The 22,109-nt window shown below is 34.0% G+C and overlaps 1 protein-coding gene and 1 pseudogene across 1 annotated transcript in view; one reads left to right on the forward strand and one right to left on the reverse strand.

Annotated features, from left to right (window-relative positions):
- The window catches only part of LOC131945143 (uncharacterized), a 328,239-nt gene that overhangs the window by 280,200 nt on the left and 25,930 nt on the right, over positions 1–22,109 (forward strand). The window lies entirely within an intron of this gene.
- Positions 371–22,109, reverse strand: part of LOC131945142 (putative methyltransferase C9orf114) — a 29,933-nt pseudogene continuing 8,194 nt past the window's right edge.

Here is a 22,109-nt window from a genome sequence, read left to right on the forward strand (position 1 = left end):
GCATGCGCAGTACCATCGAAAACATCGCCGCGAAGGCAAGTCGTAGTTTCTCTCCATTGCGCATGCGTATCGCATGCGTATCTTATTCCGGCTAGCATCGGCCTATTCTTTAACGCCATGTCTCATTCAAATAACATTCAGTCCCAAGACCATCTTGGGAAAAATACAGAAGTATCTTATAAGAGGACACCCGCTTCTGCTAGTGATGTAATTTCTGCTACTTATTAGGCTTCTTATATTTTTTTTTAGTTGCGATCTGTTTTTTAGTCACGCAATCAAATGATTGAATTAATATTAATGAATTATGATTGGCTTGGCAATCATTGTCATACTCATAGAACTTATCTACCTTGGCAGCAAGATCAGCAAATCAGGAGGCACAGAGGACATGCATGCTAGAATTAATAGAGCCCACAGATCTGCAACCCATATGGAAAAATTCTGCCATCTCCAACACAACAAAAATTAGGATGCTAAATTCTAATGTCACAACAGTTTTGTTAAATGCAACACAGGTATGAAGAGTCTCCAGGAAAGGCAAAGTGAAGATACAGATCTTCATTTAGAAATATATTACATAGATATATTCTGAAATTGAGGTTGTAGGACAAAGTGCAGAATATAGACCGACGGAGCCCATGACAGTACATTTAAGGAGGAAGTGGCACTGAGTGGGACACCCTGTGAAAGGCTCACTCTAATATGACACGTCAGGCGTTGGAGTGGAAACCCAGGGAAAGCGGAAGAGAGGGAGCCCAAGGCAGACCTGGAGGCGGAGTCTTCTTGAAGAACTGAAGGCAGCAGGGAAGTCTTTGGGAGATCACAAAAATAACAGCAGGGGACCAGACAAAATGGAAGGTTATTGCTGAGGCCCCATGCTTCACAAGGAACAAAGAGGATTAAGTAAGTAAGAAAGATAATCAACTTGTTTTCATTTTCTTCCATACAGGGAGAGGAATCATTGTGTTTAAATCTGATGTAACACTCAGTCCTTAAATATTATAATCACACATAATATCTCTAAAATTAAAATTCTCACCTCCGTACGTATTGTCCGGCTCCCCTGGTTGGGGCACACATTGACATAATGGTGAAACAGCTCACTAGGGTCATCTGTCTTAATTTTGTCATCAGATTCTACACTTGCCTCCAGCGCTTTAAGGCCACCAAACACAATCAGGGCGTGTCTAACAAATAGCAAAAACAACCAGACATTGAGTAACAACTAACTAAATCTCAAAACTTGAAAAAAATGTACAACTGTTTAAAGCTGGTGAGCTATTTTACTCAGGTAAGTGGTAAATAATTTTTGGTCACTTTGATTAAACATCTTATACATCTGATGCATGAACTTTTTTTATCATTCCCTTGACTAGTAATCATGCCTACTAAAAAAGACAGTGCCATTTTTTGTTTTTTTTGCAAAGTTTTGAGGTCATTTAAAAAAATATATAATTAAATCAGTTTTATTTTGTACAATCTGCTTTGATACTTGTATCATTTAAAAAATGAATGTTTAGTGTTTCTTGTGTACTTGTTATTTGTATTATAATTGACGAAGCGCTAGGTAAACTGGAGCAGAAAATAAGGTAAGAGTTATGTGTTAAATAGTATATAAAATCCTTAATGCTTTCCAACAAAACATTGTTGCTTTTAAAGATACTTCAATATTCCATAGTGCCAAAAGTATCAATCACTAATGAAAGAATATAAATACAAAGATAAGTAATGAAGAAAATAACAATGACGACAGCCATCTAAGCAAATCCCTATTTATTTTTTTTATTTTTTTAACAGTTAATTGGGTCAAGACAACACATGAAAAAAAGGGAACACAGCATTAAAAAAGTATAGAGCTTTGTCTCGGAAACTATTTAATAACAAACAGCTTTTTTTAAGAAATCATTTTCTAGGCTATCTTTAAACTTTGAAGATTGAACTTGGTATCAAATTAAAGATTAAATAATCAAGTTTTTATTTATTAAGCTATATTTAAATAACAATTTTTTTTTTAATCTCATCAATGTCTATTTATGAAAATAATTATTTTTCAAAAGCTGCTGTTTATGGTAAATTGCTTGAATAAAGGCTTTCTGATAATCGACTTGTATTTGAATCAAAATTATTTATCTTTAGATAAATGTACAAATTAATTATTCTAGGGGAGTAATTCAATAGCTACACAGTACCTTTATCAAAAGCAGACCTTTTGTTTTATTTTTATTTTTGAGACGTAATTAGATTATTAAGAATATTTCTGAGATGATAAGTTGCTTTCATGAAATCAAGTCTTACTTAAATGCTCCAACTTCAACATCATTTGCAAGTTTCCACTTTTCTGATGTTCCAATGGTCAAATCATAGCTCTCATCAAATGGTGTCATTGTAAACACTTCACTAAGACAGGATGCCAGTCGAACTGTATAGCCCCAGTATAAACCTGCAATTTCTCTGGGTTCATTAGGGGAGACAACAACACCTTGGAGAACTTTCTTTTCTGCAAGACAACAGAATATCATATTATTACCAAGGTATTCCCTATTTAGATTAAATAGTTATAGTAATAAATATCAACATTTCTTTTCACTATATTGTTCAATTGTTTAGACAAACTTCAGAAATAAAAATTTACTTCTTCAAAGTATGAGGAAAAATAATCAAATAATATGGTTATAATATATGAAAAATCTAGTTGACTAGTTACCTGGAGTTTGTTCTTTTAGCTTTACTGTCACTCTTTGGCCAGGTGGTACTACCATGTTGAGGTGAACTTCCTAGATAAAACAAAAAAAAATCCCATTTTCATTGTTCAGCCAAAGTGAAGTTTCTGATATTTTTTTTCTAATCTATGGTTTACTTTAAAATTCATTCTAATATGATTTAATATGTTAAAATAAAGTAAGTCTAAAACTAAAACATGTATTTTTTGTGTTAACTTAAGATGATGTACAAATCTGAAAAATATAAAAAATTAATGAGATGTTCTACTCATATGCCAAAAATGAAATGAACAAACCTGTTTTAAACCAATATTTGCAAAAGATCCTGCATTTTGTTTATTGCTGACTGGCTTTTTAATACAACACCTTCCCTGTATTGACTTGTATCTGATTCTCGAAGATGATGTGGGGTGTTAAGGGGGTTCAACAAGCCTAGAAAGACATTTTTAAGTCTGCTAAAACAAACTTTCACTTAGATTTACCATGAGTATTACATGCTTGTCATCAACAATAATGGATGCTTAATATCATCTTTATTAGGCTGGAAAATAGCACAAAATCATTAACAGGATAAAAGAGCATAAACTAAGATGTGATATTCATCACTAAAATGTTTTGCAAATTAAGGCGTAAAAAGGAGACTAACAAAATATCTTGAACTATAATATGACTAGATAAATTAACAGAAATAGTACAATGCATACAAAGGCCATAAGATATTGATTAATTTAAAACGAATGTTTTCTAGGCTCAAGATAATCACAAAACACAACAGGTGCAACAAAGAAACTGAAAATTATATGCTGAAATGTATAAGATGACATGACGAGCACTTCAATCAAATACAAACTCACCCGCATGGGTTAGATCTGGGTGATAAGGAAAAAATGCTTTCCGTAGATACTGTGGACACTCAAGATACTGAAGAATGTGGAACAGCTGTGTATTGCCATAACCTGGCTTTTTGAGGCCACTGAACTCAGACTTATCTTGTCTGAAATTGGTAATTCAATTGTAACAATGGTATTAATAAATAACCCTGGAGCAGTTAATAGAAAGAAAAATTAAGTTGTGATGTAATGTTTTAATTACGTGCCTTATTTTTTTATTAAATAACTACATCATAAAAAAGGTTTTACGTTAATTAACCTTGATTGTGTATTTTCATCAAACACAATAATTTCATCAACATTGAAAACTGCTGCAGCTCTGGCAATCTAAATTAGAGCTTTGGAAATCAAAAGCAAATAATAATGTAATAATTATATAATCATATCAAGGCATTTCAACACCTTTTTTTGACTATTTTATAATGAAATTTATACGTGTCTAAAAAAATTAACAGAAAGTATATTACATAGGTAATCATCTATCTGTCACTATCATGTAAGCCCACGTTTGTGCAAGATAGGTATAAATAAAAAAAAGATATTGGAAATATCAGTCTGTACCACAGTTTGAAAATTATTTAAAAACAATTGCTTACAAGTTTTTATGTTCAGTTTATATAACATACGCCTTGACCAAATAAATTCCAATTTAAAAGTCTAAATACACATGTATCGGTAATCTAATTTTTTTTCTGCACTCTAAAAAATATCCCTCTCTTAATCCGCCCCATGTCTCCATGCCCTCGAAATGTAAATGCTGCCATTCACCCAAATCACGAAACGGAAATGGAGAAGTAAGAGTGGTCTACATTCCCACGTCAGGCGTAGTGAGTTAACTCCATTTAAATTAACCGCTAAATTTGGCAGTAAGAGTGGCTTTCTCCTGCAAAAGAGTAAACAGGTTATTTTAAATTTTAGGTAGGAAAGAAAGAAAGAATAACAGTAGATTTTTTAATATCATTTACATTAAAAAGCACAATGTTTTTTCATCCAGTACAATTCATACTATGATTGATGTAAAATAAATCATAGTTGTGGATGTTTTCCTGATATTTTTATTTTTAGTTCTGACTTTATTGGCCAGAATTGTTTACGTTCTCTAAGCAGAATTACAACTTACATTGCCAGCTTCATCCAGCAGTTTCCAAACACAGGTTCCAATACTAAATGATGGAATATCTGCGATCTGTTCGTTATCAGCTGTTGCAGTATCCTTGAAATTCTTGGCCCATACCTAGGAGAAAGAAGCAAGAACATTTTTATATATGAAGACTTTTTTGTCTTAGTTTGTGTTCATGTACCGATCATGGGATTTCTAGGCAAATAAACAAAGTTTAACAATAGTTTTTCTAATATTGCTTTCAGTACCAGGTAATGATAACATTATGTGAAAACTGTTGATATTTAAAAAAAAATATTGCCTCTATAACATTAAAAATATACTTACAGTGTTTTGGCGACCAGCTGTCAATTCCAAATCTTTCAAATCAACCTCACAAGTGGTCTTTTCACCAGCTGTCCTTACCAGTTTCCGTACCTTCAAACTCTGGCTCTAAAGTTTAAAAATAAATAAAAACACACAAGAAATAGTAATAAATTGTGTAAATGCTTTAGTCATGTGTAAATGAATACATTCGAAAATCACTAGGAAAGAAAAATTACCTTTGCACGAGCACCTGATGTGGTGTTTTCAATGACAACATTTCCACCGTTGTGATCAAGGCCGGCGAATCCAATAGGACCCTTGGATTCTCTGGATAGTCAAACTTCCAGTGGATTCTCTCAAAGCTTAAAAAATAGACATTAAACTATTATGTTTATACTAACTGTCCCGGCCAGGCCATGCACTGGCCTCTATGAAAAACCTATATGTAAAGGACCATGACTTCTGTGTTTATCAAGCAGCATATACCCGGGTTTAGGAAATATATTACTCAAAAACACCGCATTATGTCATAAAATGTTACTTCATTAGATGATTCATTCACTCTTTAAAATTATTTTTATCATTATCAAGTACTAATGTTCCGCACTATTATAAAAACATCGTTTGCTGTTCATTTTGGTGCGCAATTCCTTTTTCTACGAAATTATATTCTATTTTTTCAAACATAAGTATTGAAAAATTGATTTAGATTATTTGTCTATCCGGAGATTTTATACCCGGTATTGTTATAAAACTGTAACTAAATTTTTGTTCACTTGTACTGCAGCAATTTCGTTCAAACTTCCCAGATACATTCTAGTGTAACGACAATGCAAGGATATCTATATTTTTGTCTCATTAATCATTCGTTTTGTCATATAAAAGGATTTAATAATAACTAATATAAAAGGTGGCTATATGATATAAAAAATATAAAAACATTTTTAATTTCAAGCTTTTAAATTAACTGAAAATAATAAAATAAAACTAATTTGCTCTCTTAAATAAAAAGTTTGGTCTCTAATCACATCTCTCACATACTTACTAGACCAAAGCTTTGATTAAAGGAACCTAATTCATTTTATTCTAACATTTTCAGTGCATTTTAAAGATTATTACAATAAATACTTTTTACATTTGTTTTATTTTCCACTTTTAGTCAATTTTTCTTCTTCCTTCCTTCCTTATACGGAAACCGGCTCAGGAGTTGGGCTCCCATTAGCCAGGCAGGCCTCAGTGTAGCAAACCCCGACCACGAGAGTTTCCTACACATCGGTCGCTACTTCCGTTGGCTCTCACTGGGCTTTCCTTCCCCACCCACCAGACGCGGGACGTCGTCCTACCGCCTAATACCCAGCTTGATCGTGGGGGCGTTCGGCCAGATCAAAAACCTCTAGCTGCTGTTGGCTACCACTAGCCATTCCGCACCCATTAGGGGGGTCATGAGCTTGGTCCGACTAGTGGCACTCTTCCAAAGACACGTGAAGGCCGCTGCTTAAAGTCAAAATATCTAGTTAGGGACGAGAGCAAACCCTTTTTGGTTCCCGGCAGTCTTGCACCTCTCCTCCCCCACGATATTATGTAGGGGACTTGGGAGTCCGACGAACCAGGCTCTTCGGAAGTCATTCTTTCTAAACGACATAGCCGGAAACTTAAAAATAACTAGAATTTCAATAGAAATAAAAGGAAATTTAACAGGAAACGGATCAGTTTTTTTCCATGTAACATTAAGCTTTCCAAGGCCGAACTTTAATTGAAACCATTTTTTTTTCTAGGCCACAATATTACCAGAACTGAAATATTTTCTAGGAAACGAAAATTTAACTGGAACTGGAAATTAAAGCTACACGGAAATTGAACTGGAAATTTTACAGGATTTGGAACTTTTTACCGAAATCGGAAATTCAACCTGAGCCGAAACCTTTGTTAGAATCGAAGCTCTGGGGTTCGATCGAACCCAGGTTATGAACCGCTACTCTAAACTCTTTTAATTTACTTTTTTATTCGCTTCGGCTTCATAAAGAGCATTTTGATTTTTACGTAGAATGATCAGTGATAATACTGACTCCCCCATCTATATTGCAAAGATTTTATTCATGACTATTCTGGTCTTCCCTCTTCCTCTTTCCACGTAGACTTTCAACCTGTACCTGTTGAGGGATATTATTCACTGTCTGTATTACAATGTGCCTTAACAATCACATTTTCGTTGCTCTTAATTCATTATCCACTGTCTGTTACGTCAGTCGTATTATGTATATCCTGGTTACCGTGGTTACGTCCCTTGAGTGTTCAGTGTGTTTACCGTGATGTGTAGCTAATGTTTCCGTCTGCAGCAGTTAACTAAAAATAGAAACAGAGACGATGCGTGTCGTCTGCTGTCTATGTATAAGAATAAAGTACTAAGGTTAACACGGAAAACTGTGTTTGGTCTAAATGAGAGAATCAAGTAATGTAACATTATCTATATTAATTATTATACTCAGTTTTTTCTGATTCCAGCACAAACACTTACACACAAACCTTAACGTGCATCTGGTTTTAAAGTTTCTCGATTCTTATATAAGGGAATATCAATAGGTGTTGAGTTTATTTTTAAGTCCGACGTTTGACGTTGGTCTTTCTTTTGATATAAAAAAGATATCGATTTCGTGACTATCGATTTTGTGTATGTTTCTTGAGCGTTAGACGTTGGTCACATGGTAGAGAGCATGTGTCGATTCTCTAATAAACCAGTTCTATTTTTACTAAACAAGAAACTATTTTAACATCAGAAGAAGACGAAGTCATTACTAAATATATGTATATATAAAGCAAATTATGTGAGTGTGTGTGTTCGTCTTTTATTCATTCCTACACCTTTCATTGGATCGCCATGAAACATTTGGAAGTTGTTGAGAATACTCCTGGAGAGGTTCCTGTTAAACAATCAATTCCAAATACGTAGGGATGGCAGCACGGCAGGGCGCGATTCGATTCTTCTCTATATACAATAAATAACAATATAAGTCAATTGCGGTTTGACAGTTCATCTGATCGCCATGAAACTTTGGGGCATTGATCACAACACTCCTGGAGAGGTTTTTTTTAAATCCCCTCAAGGACAGAGCCCCAGTAGGGTGCGATGTTTCTGTATATACGGTGCATAAAAAAAGTCCTATGCGGTTCAACACCGTTTATTCGAGTGCCATGGAAGATTTCTGTGAAAAAAAATATTAAAATGTTGCTTGGGCGGCGCCGTTAATCCACGGTTTGGCACCCATAGTTCCAGAGCGGCTGTCTTAGCACTTGGCATCCGTAAATCGGGCATCCTGTATAGTGGTTAACGGGTACTACTATGCAGAGGTAAAACTACAACAGGCGCAACCGCCGGCGCCAAATCGATTACTTAGCCCGAAGCGCCTTATGCTCCCTGGTAGCAATATTGCGCCTACCTTCGTTTAACAAAAAATGCTATATACTAAAGACACGATGGAAAATAATAATCATTGACTTTATCGAATCAGGCGCGTCCTCCGGCGCCCCGGCAGGGGCTATTTGACGCCCCGGGCTATTCCGTGAGCGCTATAGATATTCACTAATTTGAATCAGGCGCGATTGCAGACGCCCCGGTAGGGTGCGATGTGCCGCTAGCTATCATCGGACTTTATTTTAACCCCGATAACACTACTAGCTACTTTTAACAACTTTGTAATAGAATACATTAAGCAAACATTTTATTATTTATGCCAGACAACTGGTGAAATGTAAAACAGTTAAGTAGCGGTATTACAAGATTGGAAAACCCAAAGTTGTTCTTTTTTACTTTCTCGTATATACGAAGTATAGAGAAAGTACTGTAATCGTGCACAAAAATCAATTGAAATTTTAACAATTTTCACCGTATTACACCTCAGTCCTTCATCACATCCGAAGTATAGAGGACTTATTTTAATCGGGCAAAAATTATCAATCCAGATTTTTCAAAATTAAGAGGTTTTATGCGTAATCCAGTCTGAAAAACTGGGCTTTGCAATTCTGTCCGTATGTCTGTGTGTGTGTGTGTGTCTGTCCGTGTGTAAACACGATAACTTGAGTACCGTTACAGCTAGGTTGATGAAATTTCATATATAAGTATTTTATCAAAATCGTAGATCCGTATCAACTTTTGAGCGATTTCCGATAACTGGAAGTGGGACTTTTCCTACTTTGAATTTTTCAAAAGCCTATAACTTGAGTACTATTTCAGATAGATAAATTGAATTTCACATGTAAGTATAAGATCTAATTCTTTACCTTCTGTCAAATTTTGAGTAATTTCCGTTGCCTGGAAGTACTAATTTACGCTACTTCCGATTTCTCAAAAAACTAATGTAAATTTTTAAAGTACTAATAATATTGCTCACTATTATGCACTTTTTTATTTGGCGTTCACTTGATGTGCAATTCTTTTGTCTACGAGATTTTATTCTATTTTTAAAACTTTAAGTATTTAAAATGGATTAAAAATCATGTCTATAGCCCGAGTTCCCATCCCCTGTTATTTTATTTAAGAATATTCGAGAAAGTTTAGGGGAGATCACTCCCGGTTTATTCAAAGTAGATATCAGGTAAGTATTATTACACACTGACCCTACAGGCGCTCGGAACAGAACTACCAAACGCCTCATTTTCACCTTGTATACGAATAATTCTCTAGTTGTAAGCTTCAGTAATAAAACATTGTTGCTTAAAATAGCTAAAATGAAATAGCCGGATCTAACAGCGTAATACACGGGTACATGACGTGTTCACGTTAGGTCACGTGACACTCCAGTTATAGATTTATTGATTTTAATTTTGTCTATACATTGAAACTCAACAAAAGAAGAATAAATTTCTGCTGACGTAAAATTTGGCACCAGTGCGGGCTGTTGGAGTCAAGCCAGCAACTCCAGAATAAACTTCCTCTACACGGATGTTTGGGCAAATAAGTCTACAGAAATTGATCACAAAACATCAGTTTATTAAGCATACAGTTTAAGGTAAGAGTTAATATTAAATTCCTTTTTTAAGCAAAGTTAATTTTAGTAAAATGACTTTAACATTTTGGGACAATAAGAGCAACGAATATGTTTCATGAATGCATTGAGACCCACATAGATTGTTAGATTGTGTTAAAGTAAATGTGAACTTAATACATTTTTAATCCTTGAGTTTATTTCAAACCTTTTTTCAATAAGTTTTTAAAACAATGTTGTCGAAAATAAGTATCCCTGTGTTTAAAATTATCCATATATGTCTAAATAAATAGCCACTAATAAATTAAACTTATTTTTATAGATATTTTAACAGCAAACAAATCGTATAATTTATTAAAAGATCATTTATCATTAAATTAGCTCCAAATTAAAACAAATTTAAATATGTATTCATTAGATTCAGTAAATTTATTTAATAACCATTATCACTTATAGCACAACTAAGTAATAGAAACAATAATAATTTACTGGCTCTATCGCCACGCCTTGCATGATCGCTTATAAATATTTAGTTGTGAAGTGACAATAAAACATGAATTAAATTAATCTAAAACGAATTTAATTAAGAAGCTTCAAGTTAATTTGTCTGCATGAATAGGTAATAACCACGACATAATTATAGATGCATATTGATGTTCTAATGTTAAATAAAGCAAAAGTTGAATAGCTTGTAATACAGGATATATAAGTTATATATATATATATATATATATATATATATATATATATATATATATATATATATATATATATATATATATATATATATATATCTGGAAAACAAGTGCCGTTCTAATTTTTTTTTCATTTACTCTGGTTCTTGTGGACCCAGTATTTTTTCCATCTGGTTTACGAATAAATCCGCGGTTTTCCAACACGCGAGCTGGCCCCAGTTTTCCAAGTGAAAAGTACAGGCTCTCTAAATCTGGTCCAACACACCAGACCAGAGTTTCTTCCAGGCGTCTTCCCCCCCCCCCCCCCCCGACACGAGATGGAATTTATATAGTAAACATACACTTTTACTAGTGTTCGATCCCCCCCCCCCCCCCGAAAAATGTTGACCCCCCCGCCCCCGGAGAAAAAAAGTCTGGAAGAAACAATGCACCAGACTGATGCTAATTTTTATGAGGTTTTCATCAAACGTTATCTATTGTGTGTTTTTAGACGTGTGCGTTTTTTTCATGAGCCTTAATTAAATGTGAAAATGTAGGCACTTTATTTATTTGATCTTAATTGTAGGAACACGGGTTTGTCCACACTACTAATAAGACACCCCAGGGCATGTTGTAATCTTCGTTTTACGCTGATCATCCCTAGGCGAATGTAGTAGCGAGAATTATACGTAGTGTTGTGTGCTTTTTTTACGACTAGGTGATTTATGTAGTAACCCCCCACCCCTGTGCAGCACACACAATAAGAGGATCCCGGGCGCTAAGATAGGCACAGGGGATTTTGGGCGCTAACTAACATATTATATAATATCACATTACTAATAAAATATGGTTACGTATATTTTTTTTTTGCTATAGGCTATACAAGACTCTATGCCTACATTGAACGAATATTGCAAATAGTTCAATCAGCAAAGCCATGTACCTTATTATATTTGAGTCTATTTTCTTAAATTGACTGTGTATAATTTAGTACGGCAGTTGAAATCGAAATTTTTTCGTATTGGTTGTTGCTTTTTTGTGCCTCATACCTATTGTTGTCTACCAACAACGTGTCGTGTTTTTCATGTTGTTCAGAGTTTCTTCCAGGCATCTCTACCGGGGATGGGGGGGGGGGGGGGTCAAAGCCCCCCGAAAAAATTCTACCCGCCCCCCCCCCCCGCCCGAACGAAATGAAATTTATATATTTTATATAGAAAATATATACTTTTAACAGTGTCCGCCCCCCCCCCCCCCACCGAAGAAAGTCTGGAAGAAACACTGATGTTGTTACGTCTGAAACCAACCACACCAATTAAAAGTGTGTGATGTAATTTTTGTAGGACACAATGATCGAAATTATAGCCTTGGTTGTGTGAATAATATTTTGACATTTGATCCAATTATGGGGAAATCACTAAAACTGCGATGCTACGGTACTTATAACTTATTTTATTGTTTTTCAGGATTCGAAATATTTTTGAAATGCTGAAAATCAATTATTTGACACAATTTTCATCTATTGCTGTATTCTTAGTTTTATTCAGCGTATCATCTGATACTGCTGTTATTTCCAAAATGATTCCAACACATATTTTTACTTCAGATAACTATATCTAAGTGTGTATTTAATTTATCCATGTCATATTCTTTTTAAGTAAGGGGGTCATCCATGTATAAAATTGAGCCTTGTAAATTCAAGGGAACTCACTCTTCTTGTATTAGTCTTATATTTATAATGTTTTTGGGTGATGTCCCTTGCATGTCGTCTTCCGGTTGCTGTTGAGAATAAACACAAGGTACATATAACATGGCTTCTGCGTCCGTTGTATAATAATAAAACCACAATCTATTACAATCCATAAATGACGTCACGCTTTTTTGACGATTTTACCCCCTCCCCTCTGTCACACGTCGTCACAAAAAGCCAGACCCCCCCCCTAAAATGACGTCACACCTCAACCTACAACCCCCCCCCCCTCCTCAAAATTGCAGTTTAATTTTTTTTAAACATCGATATTTTTTCTAAAATCTTGTCTAAACTATTACAATTTATTAAAACAGTTATCTAAAACGCGAAATAACGTCTACGATTCGTTTTCTAACATTGCTTTTTTTATAATGCAAAAGTGTGACGTCGCAACATCTGAATCCCCCCCCCCCCTCCCCCTCATCACACATCGTCACAAAATTACGGACCCCCCCTCCTCCCTACGAGTGTGACGTCATTTATGGATGACCCCAAACATGAGCACAACTTGTAAGACCTACTAGATCTAGATCTAGATCTACTATTTTTATTAGGCCTAAAATGGGAAAGCCCCGTAAGAATGATTATTCCCGATTTTTTTTAACGTTGAAGGTTTATAAATACACAATGTATTTGTGGGTTTATCTTCAAATGATTTCTAAATTATTTGCTTACGACCAATAACATATTAATTATTTTATGGCACAAAAGCAAAAGGTTCTGAAGCTTTATTTCAGGAATCCATTATTAGCCAAATATTCTTAATCAAATTATACATAAACTTATCTGGCAATAATAATCGAAGTTTGCGATCCAATTTGATATAATTACTTAGTGGAAATAGATCTATATCTAGATAACTTATATTTATAAAAGCCTTAGTAATGTTTTTTTCATCGCTAATATTACGTAGATCTAGATCTAGATCTAGATCTAGGTGTCTTAACTTTTAACACTTTTAATCGGCCAATTGAATGTTTACTCTTTGGCATTTACAAGTTCGATATTTTAATTAAGGAATCAACAAGTATCGACTACTTCTTTACATAGCAGACGAACTCTTCTCGCTTGTTCAACGTAACCTAAAGTTAAATCACACCTTTATAATATTACTAATGTAACCCTCACTCAGTGGGGATGCTTTTACCCACTGAGGTGTTGTGGTTAATACGGGCTGACCCTGAGATTAAGTACACACTAACACCGACAGTTGTTGTCAAGTACTCGCTTTATTTACAGCATCGAGCCATGACGGCGATGCAACACAGTAGTACAAAACAAACTAGCCAAGAAGAAAAAAGAACCAAAACCAAATCCCAAAACTGTAGCCCTTCATTAGGTCTACATCTTGGTCACCGTGTCCACAGACAGCAGCCTTGCGTGTGACTGACACGGCTAGGAACGAAACTACCCACAGTCCCATGTCACATGACATGGAACACAGGTACATCGCTCACAAAAGCATGAAAAAAACAACTACGTCCACAGAGCCACAGCCCCACAGGGGCCGCAACTCAATGAATTAAAACTTCATATTTTTATCCCCCTTGGCTGGTAATCATATGTGTTACACAAATAAAATAATCCTACTAAGATCTAGATTTCTAGATCTTCTAGATTTGGAAAAAAATTTAGATCTAGAAACAGCAAAACCTATAAACCAGTGTAATATGTTCTACTGTAGATCTAAAATCTAAAGGGGAAAAAGTATCAATTTCAATAGATCTAAATTAGTAAATTACTAAATTATTCTAGAATCTAACTAAATCTACTTAATCTAGAATGCTAGATCTAGATCTAGATATCTAGATTTAGTTCTAGATCTAGATCCTCTAGATCTAGATCTAGAACTAAATCTAGATATCTAAATCAAGATTGTAGGTCTAGAGTCTATATTCTAGATCTACATTCTACAGTCTTGTCTAGATCTTTACAATACTTTACATTTAACATTTTATCGATCTTATTCTAGAATTTTTAGAACTATTTCTATATTTTATCTAGATTTAAGCTACAGTGGCAACATGACATACATAGAGCATTCAGACACAAGATTTTTTAGATAGATCTTAAGAGCTGTAGAGCAAACTATAATTGGCTTTGACATATGAGAAGAATTTGCGATTCAAGTAATAGGATTGGCAGGTTTAACAGGTTGAGAAAAAAAAAGCTAAAATACATGGACAGTTTTATTTTATCAGTCTGCTTGGAAAAGTTAGGAAAGTGTGGCCAAAAAAAAAGCAGTGATGAAAAAAAACATTATTTAATAATATTTAGGCCTAGGTTCAATTATATTGGGTGACGTTTTAAGTTCAAGTATAGTGTTAAAAGTGTGACGAGTAAATTAATTAATGTGACAGAAAGGTTAGCATAAGCTCGAGTCACTTGATTTTCAAAGTAAATAAACTTTATAAAAACCAGTTTATTTCTATGCATAATCCTTTATTATGTCATTAAACTATAATTGTCATATAGAAATACACTTCTTATAAAGAATATAAAGAATATGTTTTAATAATAATCATTAAAAAAGTTTTTAAAAACCCACGTTTTCTGATTGAACTAAAAAGTAGAAAATAAATACTATACATCACAATAATGCAAGCGATCACTCTACTATAACCTATCAAAAACGTGGGTAAAAGTAAAAGTTATATTACTATTGATTAGATAATACTATTGACTTTTATTAGGGAGCTTGTAGAGAGTCAACAGTATTAGAAACTGTAAGAAAATCACGGCGCCCCACGTTACCTCCTGTAAGTTTAAAGTCGGTTCAGACTAAATTATCTGCCCCTAAGCCTGTCGCGACGTGGGATCGTTCGCTTCACTGCGCGCGGCAAGAGAGAGGCGAGCTACGCGTCGCTCGTTTTTTTTTCTAATGGCTCGCAGAGGAGAATTATATATATAGATTATATAGCGGTATAAAATGCTCAATAAAATGTTTCCATTGATCAATTTTTTTAATAATAACAATTGAATATTCTATGGTCATCCAAAAGAAAGCTTCCCTGAAAATTTCAGCGCGCTAGCTAACTGGGAAGTGCCAGAAATTTCGATCGCAAGATTTGATTGGAAAGACAAACAAACAGAGAAAGCAAGTTAAAGAAAACGTGGGAAAAACAACTGGGTTGTCATTTTGGCAGATCTAACTTTTGAATGGCCTTTCAATTAATTTTAATGGAGAAAATTGCTTAGAGATATGACAAATTTGACATATGAGCAATGTTATGTAATTAAATAAACTCACATTTGACACATGAGCAACGTCATGTAATTAAATAAACTCACATCTCGAGGTACCACTGTATATCTTGTAGAGTATAGATCTAGAGTCTTATAGAAGATCAACTTTTATTAGGTTATAATTTAATTAGTATTTAGTATTTGCTGCATTAATACTTAGGCAGGAAATCCCCCAGTATAGCATGGAAGTTATCCAGTAATGTTTGTTGAGTTTCATTTACATTAGTTACTAGTGTAAACCTTGATTTATTTTTACTGTTGAAATATAATATACATCTACTCAATGCACTAAATTAATGTTTGAACTTTAAGTTTAATCAACACTCGGAAACAGAAATAAATAGGCCCTAGTTATAAATAAAAATAATAAAGTCAAGTGTAGTAGTTAGTTTTATGTTTTTTTTAAAGATAGAAATAAAAATCTTGCAAAGGATTTGCACTAATCAATTTAGAATTAGATCTAGATCTACTAAAAATGATTGCGCAAAAAAAAAAAAAAAAAAAAAAAAATAGAAAAATGTTTAGTAACAGCAATAATTATCAGTAACGCTTAAAATTAATTAGCAAAACAGTAATCAACATGCAAAAAAATCAATCCATCCAATTTTTTTAATGTTCAATATTAAAAATAAATGATGGCGCCAAATCAAGTATGGTTTACAGTACTTCCGGTACATTGCTATAGACTACTCTTTTTTGTTTTATTGTTTTTTAACTGCTATACCATTCCGAAATAATAACCGACGCTAAACTGTGGTATTACGAATAGGCCTGTATATCTAACTCGTTTATTATATTGCAACACTTATTAATCCAGTTGTAATTAGATATGGATAAAGATTATATCTAGATAAATATATAGAATCTAGATCTGACTTACTCTATCTATCTATCTAGTCTACAAAATCACCACACCTGCAAAATTTAAAAAATTAAGAAACCAAGTTAGAGAAATTAATTAGAGTTTAGAATAGAGCATACACTTTTAATCTAGTTTGTTAATTGATGTAATCCTATATTCTAAAGTTATGAAGGTATATAATAGTATGCATGTCTTTTTATCAAGGTGTATGAAAGAGAAACATATGGACAGTGGAATCACCCATCAATAGGGCTATGAAGACATAATTTTGTTATTCAAAGGATCCAATTAAAAAGCTACTACGGGTTTGTTCTGAAGCTTCCATTTTTTTACTCATTCAATAGAATTTGATCTAGCATTTTAATAGACTACATATTTTTAAAGTTAACTTTGATTACGTCTTAGAAAACGTATTTACAATTTAGTCAATAAGTTTGTGTCTCTTTTGTAGGTTTAAATTTCAGAATCACATTAAGATGTGCTTGAAACTGAATTTTTTCCATTTTCACATTTAAAATACTTTTTTTATAAATTGTAATAGAAGATATATACTAAGCTTCAATAGGTTGAAGTTATTTTAGTATAAGTATAAAATCTCTTAATAATAAAAAATTACATAGTTGATGTGTGATACAATTTTAGGGGGGGGGGGGAGGTGGAATCTGGCTTGAAAGACAATTGATAGATGGCAGATAAATATTAAAAATATGAGACAATTAAAAGCTACATTTTAAACATTTTAAAGTTGACATTAGCTAAAACTAAAACATTATTTATAGAAGAAAAGCACAAGTAATGAGAGTTTTAAGATTATTTACTTGATATTGTTATGATAATAATTTTATTGCATATAGCTTTTTCTTTTTCTGTGTTCTTATTTGAGTTTATCTAGCTGATTAACTAAGTGAAAAAAAAAATTGACATAAAAATAATAAAGCTTTTATGAAAAAGGCATAAAGTTTGAGAATGTGCTAAGCTACTTTTTGGACCATTTAAAAATAATTCAAATTTGATATAGATCGATGTAAATATTTTTTTATGTAGGCTACTATCTGATGTAACCGTTATTTAGAGTAAAACAATTGTGTAATTGTAATTTATTGTTATACAATCTTAAGTTGGGTGAAGTAGAGTTAAGCTGATTCAACTCCAGTTGAGCTCTATGACCAGATTATGTTAGTCAGCACCTCACCAAACTGTCTTCACATCACCAGATTATGCTAGTCAGCACCTCACCAAACTGTATTCACATCACCAAATTATGTTAGTCAACACCTCACCAAACTGTATTCACATCACCAGATTATGTTAGTCAGCACCTCACCAAACTGTCTTCACATCACCAAATTATGTTAGTCAGCACCTCACCAAACTGTATTCACATCACCAGAATAGAATCTGGAACTCATCCTTAAGGTTGACTTAAATGATGATAAGTTCTGTAACAAAATCATAAAATGTAAGTTTATTTTACAATAACTTTTTTTTATTGCAGGTAAAGTTGTCAGAGATGGGAAATACAGGTGGAAAGAAAAGAGAAAATCAGTTGGCAGAGAAAGGTAAAATAAATGTTTCTAGGCAACATGTTTTGTATTTGCTGTAAATGTTTAGAACATCTAAGTTGTTTTACAAATAGAGAAATGTTTTATTTACTGGTACAGGTTTGTGTTTAATCTAATTGAAACCTTGATGTTCAAATGTTTTAGGTCTAACACATAGACAAGATGAGACAACACAGTTGGAAGAAAAAAAAAATGAAGCTGGTTTTATATTAGGTGAGTCTACGATTGTGTAAAATATGTATGAAAATTTTTTTTTTTTTTTTTTTTTTTTTTTTATACAAAATGCAATTTTATTAATACCATCTAACATACATTCAGTTATAATAAGGAATGCAATTTAAAGTACTATCGGCCAAAAATAGTGTTTAGATCAGTAGATTATATTATATCAAGGATGGACATTTAATGACAAATACTTTTCTTTTGTTTGCTGTAAGTGAATTTTAGTAAGAAATTAGCGGAGAGCTCATGCAGGTACTGTTTTAATTTTAAGGTCTACAATATGCAGGTGCAGATCACTGATCATAATACAGAATTATTTTATGAAATAGTTATACAATTTGATGACCTATGGACATGTATTTGACACAGTTTTAATTTTAAGGTCTACAATATACAGGTGCAGATCACTGATCATAATACAGAATTATTTTATGAAATAGTTATACAATTTGATGACCTATGGACATGTATTTGACAATATGTATATGAAAAATGTAAGAAGTTACATTTATACAGAGTTTCTAGCACATAATTACATTATTTACATACTTATAATGCATGAGTTCTCTTACTGAGTCTGTTAAAAACAGATGGTTAGTTAAATGGTCATTTAGCAGGCAATATATACCACATGATACATGTAAACTCTACTTCATCTGCTTCAGCTAATAAAATAAATAGAACTAAGAAGTGTTTGTTAATTTCTATAGTTCCACCTTTTGTTTGACAAGTACCTTATTTTAAATACATTTTACATTTGTATTTTTTAAAAATATGGATTCCCTCCCTTTGTACCTCTCCAGGACATCATGAAGCCGAGATCTGCTATGGAGGTGAAGCTGACTTACACAAGCACTATACCGGCTGTAAGAAGAATCCAGGTCATGTCAACTTTATACCTGTTAATGATTTTAAATTGGATCATCTCCCCTCAAATTACCGTGACGTCATCATGTTGGAGCTAATCAAAGCTTTGTCTGCCTTAACGGTCCTGATAAAGGTCAAGTACACCAGTTTAGAGAGACCAAATTCTGTTCCATGCTTCAGTGGTCAGTATCCATTTTATAACACCAGAGGAAGTGACGTGTTGAGGACAGGGACGGGGAGGGTGAGTCATGTGGACAAGTACACAGAGAGTGACAACAAGGGCACTTGTCCATGTGGCAAGTGTCAACACTCGGACACACCCAGCAAAGTGTGGGGGGTGGTTTATGTGGTGACAGCCACACACGTGGTGTTTGATGACAGTGAGGCGAGACAGACCAGGTGTGTTGTAGGTTTTGATGACAATAAAAGTCCTGGGGTCAGTCTTGTTGGATGGGGGGTGAGGAGGGCAGACATTGAGGGAGACGTGTGTATGTTTACATGTGTGTCATGTGACTTAGAGTTGGTTGATAAACTGGACAAGATGTTGCAGCACTTTAAAGATCTATGTGGGGAAGTAAGGGACAAATACAGGAGATTTGTTGATGTGGACAAGTTGACCGTTATAGTGTCACATCCTCATGGCTGTCCTAAACAGGTCTCTTTAGGACAATGGACACACGAACATAAGAGGGGAGTATGGTACAAGTACACGTACACAACATGTACATGTCCTGGCTCCAGTGGAGCACATGTCTACATACCGGAATATGCTGGTTGGTGGGCATATCCCCACAGTGGATCAAACTCTGAAGGAAATTATAGTGGGGAGGGTGTGTGGTATTGATCAACCTATAACTGTTGGTTCTCTCCCCTTGTCTAATGTAACTGTTGGTTCTCTCCCCTTGTCTAATGTAAACAAACAAAATGGCGGCTCCCTTCATTAAACTTGTGTGTGTCAAGACTTGAACTTCTTCATCAGCAACTTTGTATTCTGGTGAAGACAAGAAATAAATTGTTTGGTTTCTTTCACGTCATTTGTTTAGAGTTGTTAGACACATAAACAAAATTATAAACAAATGTTTATTGTTGAGAAATAAAATATTTATAGGCTACACTTGTATCTTTGTTTTGTTTAAACCTCCACATAAGATTTGCCATCGCCATCATTGTCTTTATTTATACTTTAATTCATGTTTGTATTTGTTTACAAACTGTTTGTATTTGTTTACAAACTGTATTTGTTTACAAAACTGTTTGCATTGATGTCAATAAAGATTTAGAAGATTTCAAAGTTACTTTCATTCATTTTGTTAACGTTGATAATCTAAATGTTTTGTGTTGATGATAAACAAAACACGATGGTAGTGGAGAGAAAAGTCGGCAGTCAAGTTTGTAGCTGAGACTTAATGTCGGCAGTCAAGTTTGTAGCTGAGACTTAATGTCGGCAGTCAAGTTTGTAGCTGAGACTAATGTCGGCAGTCAGGTTTGTACTTAATGTCGGCAGTCAAGTTTGTAGCTGAGACTAATGTCGGCAGTCAAGGTTGTAGCTGAGACTTAATGTCGGCAGTCAAGTTTGTAGCTGAGACTTAATGTCGGCAGTCAAGTTTGTAGCTGAGACCTAATGTCTGCAGTCAAGTTTGTAGCTGAAACTTAATGTCGGCAGTCAAGTTTGTAGCTAAGACATAATGTCGACAGTCAAGTTTGTAACTGAGACTTAATTTCGGCAGTCAAGTTTGTAGTTGAGACTTAATGTCGACAATAAAGTTTGTACTTAATGTCGGCAGTCAAGTTTGTACTTAAAATCTGCAGTCAAGTTTGTACTTAATGTCGGCAGTCAAGTTTGTACTTAATGTCGGCAGTCAAGTATGCACTTAATGTTGGCAGTCAAGTTTGTACTTAATGTCGGCAGTCAAGTTTGTACTTAATGTCGGCAGTCAAGTTTGTACTTAATGTCGGAAGTCAAGTTTGTACTTAATGTCGGCAGTCAAGTATGCACTTAATGTCGGCAGTCAAGTTTGTACTTAATGTCAGCAGTCAAGTATGCACTTAATGTTGGCAGTCAAGTTTGTACTTAATGTAGGCAGTCAAGTTTGTACTTAATGTCGGCAGTCAAGTTTGTACTTAATGTCGGCAGTCAAGTTTGTACTTAATGTCTGCAGTCAAGTTTGTACTTAATGTCGGCAGTCAAGTTTGTACTTAATGTCGGCAGTCAAGTATGCACTTAATGTCTGCAGTCAAGTTTGTACTTAATGTCGGCAGTCAAGTTTGTACTTAATGTCGGCAGTCAAGTTTGTAGCTGCCAACATAAGTATTAAAAGCAATTTCACGAGCTAACATTTCTATTTCAGTTTATTTTTGTACGCACTGAGTTTATTGTTTATATGTTATGGCTGATTAGTTGTCTGATTAGTTTTGTAAAACCTGTACAGTGACAAGTTAAATTCAATTCCTTCAGCAATTGTGGGGTAAAAAAAAAATCAAAGTGTAGAAAATTCCCAAAACGCCATATTTCAAATGTTTTATCAAGTATTTTAATTCCTGGCCAACTCTAAAATCAATAACAAAATAATGTATTAAATGATTGTGTTTAAACGGTGTATCTAATACTATCCTTTCTAAAGTATTTACTAAATTGAATTATTTTTTTCGAGTTCACCCCTGCGCCAGGCTTTTAAAATACAACGATATATTTACAAATCTTGTTAAGCCAGTGCAAATCAGAACAATTGCAATCCCATATTTCGTGCAAACACAAAATATCAAGTTGTTTAGTTTTGTTATCGATATCATCTTCATTATTGAGGGGGAGGGGGGGGGGTAAGTTATAAACAAGGCAAAATATGTTTACATGGGCACATGACAAGACGTTTCTGTAGATTTGTTATGGGCGTTGTCGACTGGCCCACTACAAGAC

This window comes from Physella acuta, unplaced genomic scaffold, assembly GCF_028476545.2.
Source record: "Physella acuta isolate Inbredline_101_S28 unplaced genomic scaffold, ASM2847654v3 ptg000527l, whole genome shotgun sequence".
In the NCBI taxonomy this organism is placed as follows: domain Eukaryota; kingdom Metazoa; phylum Mollusca; class Gastropoda; family Physidae; genus Physella; species Physella acuta.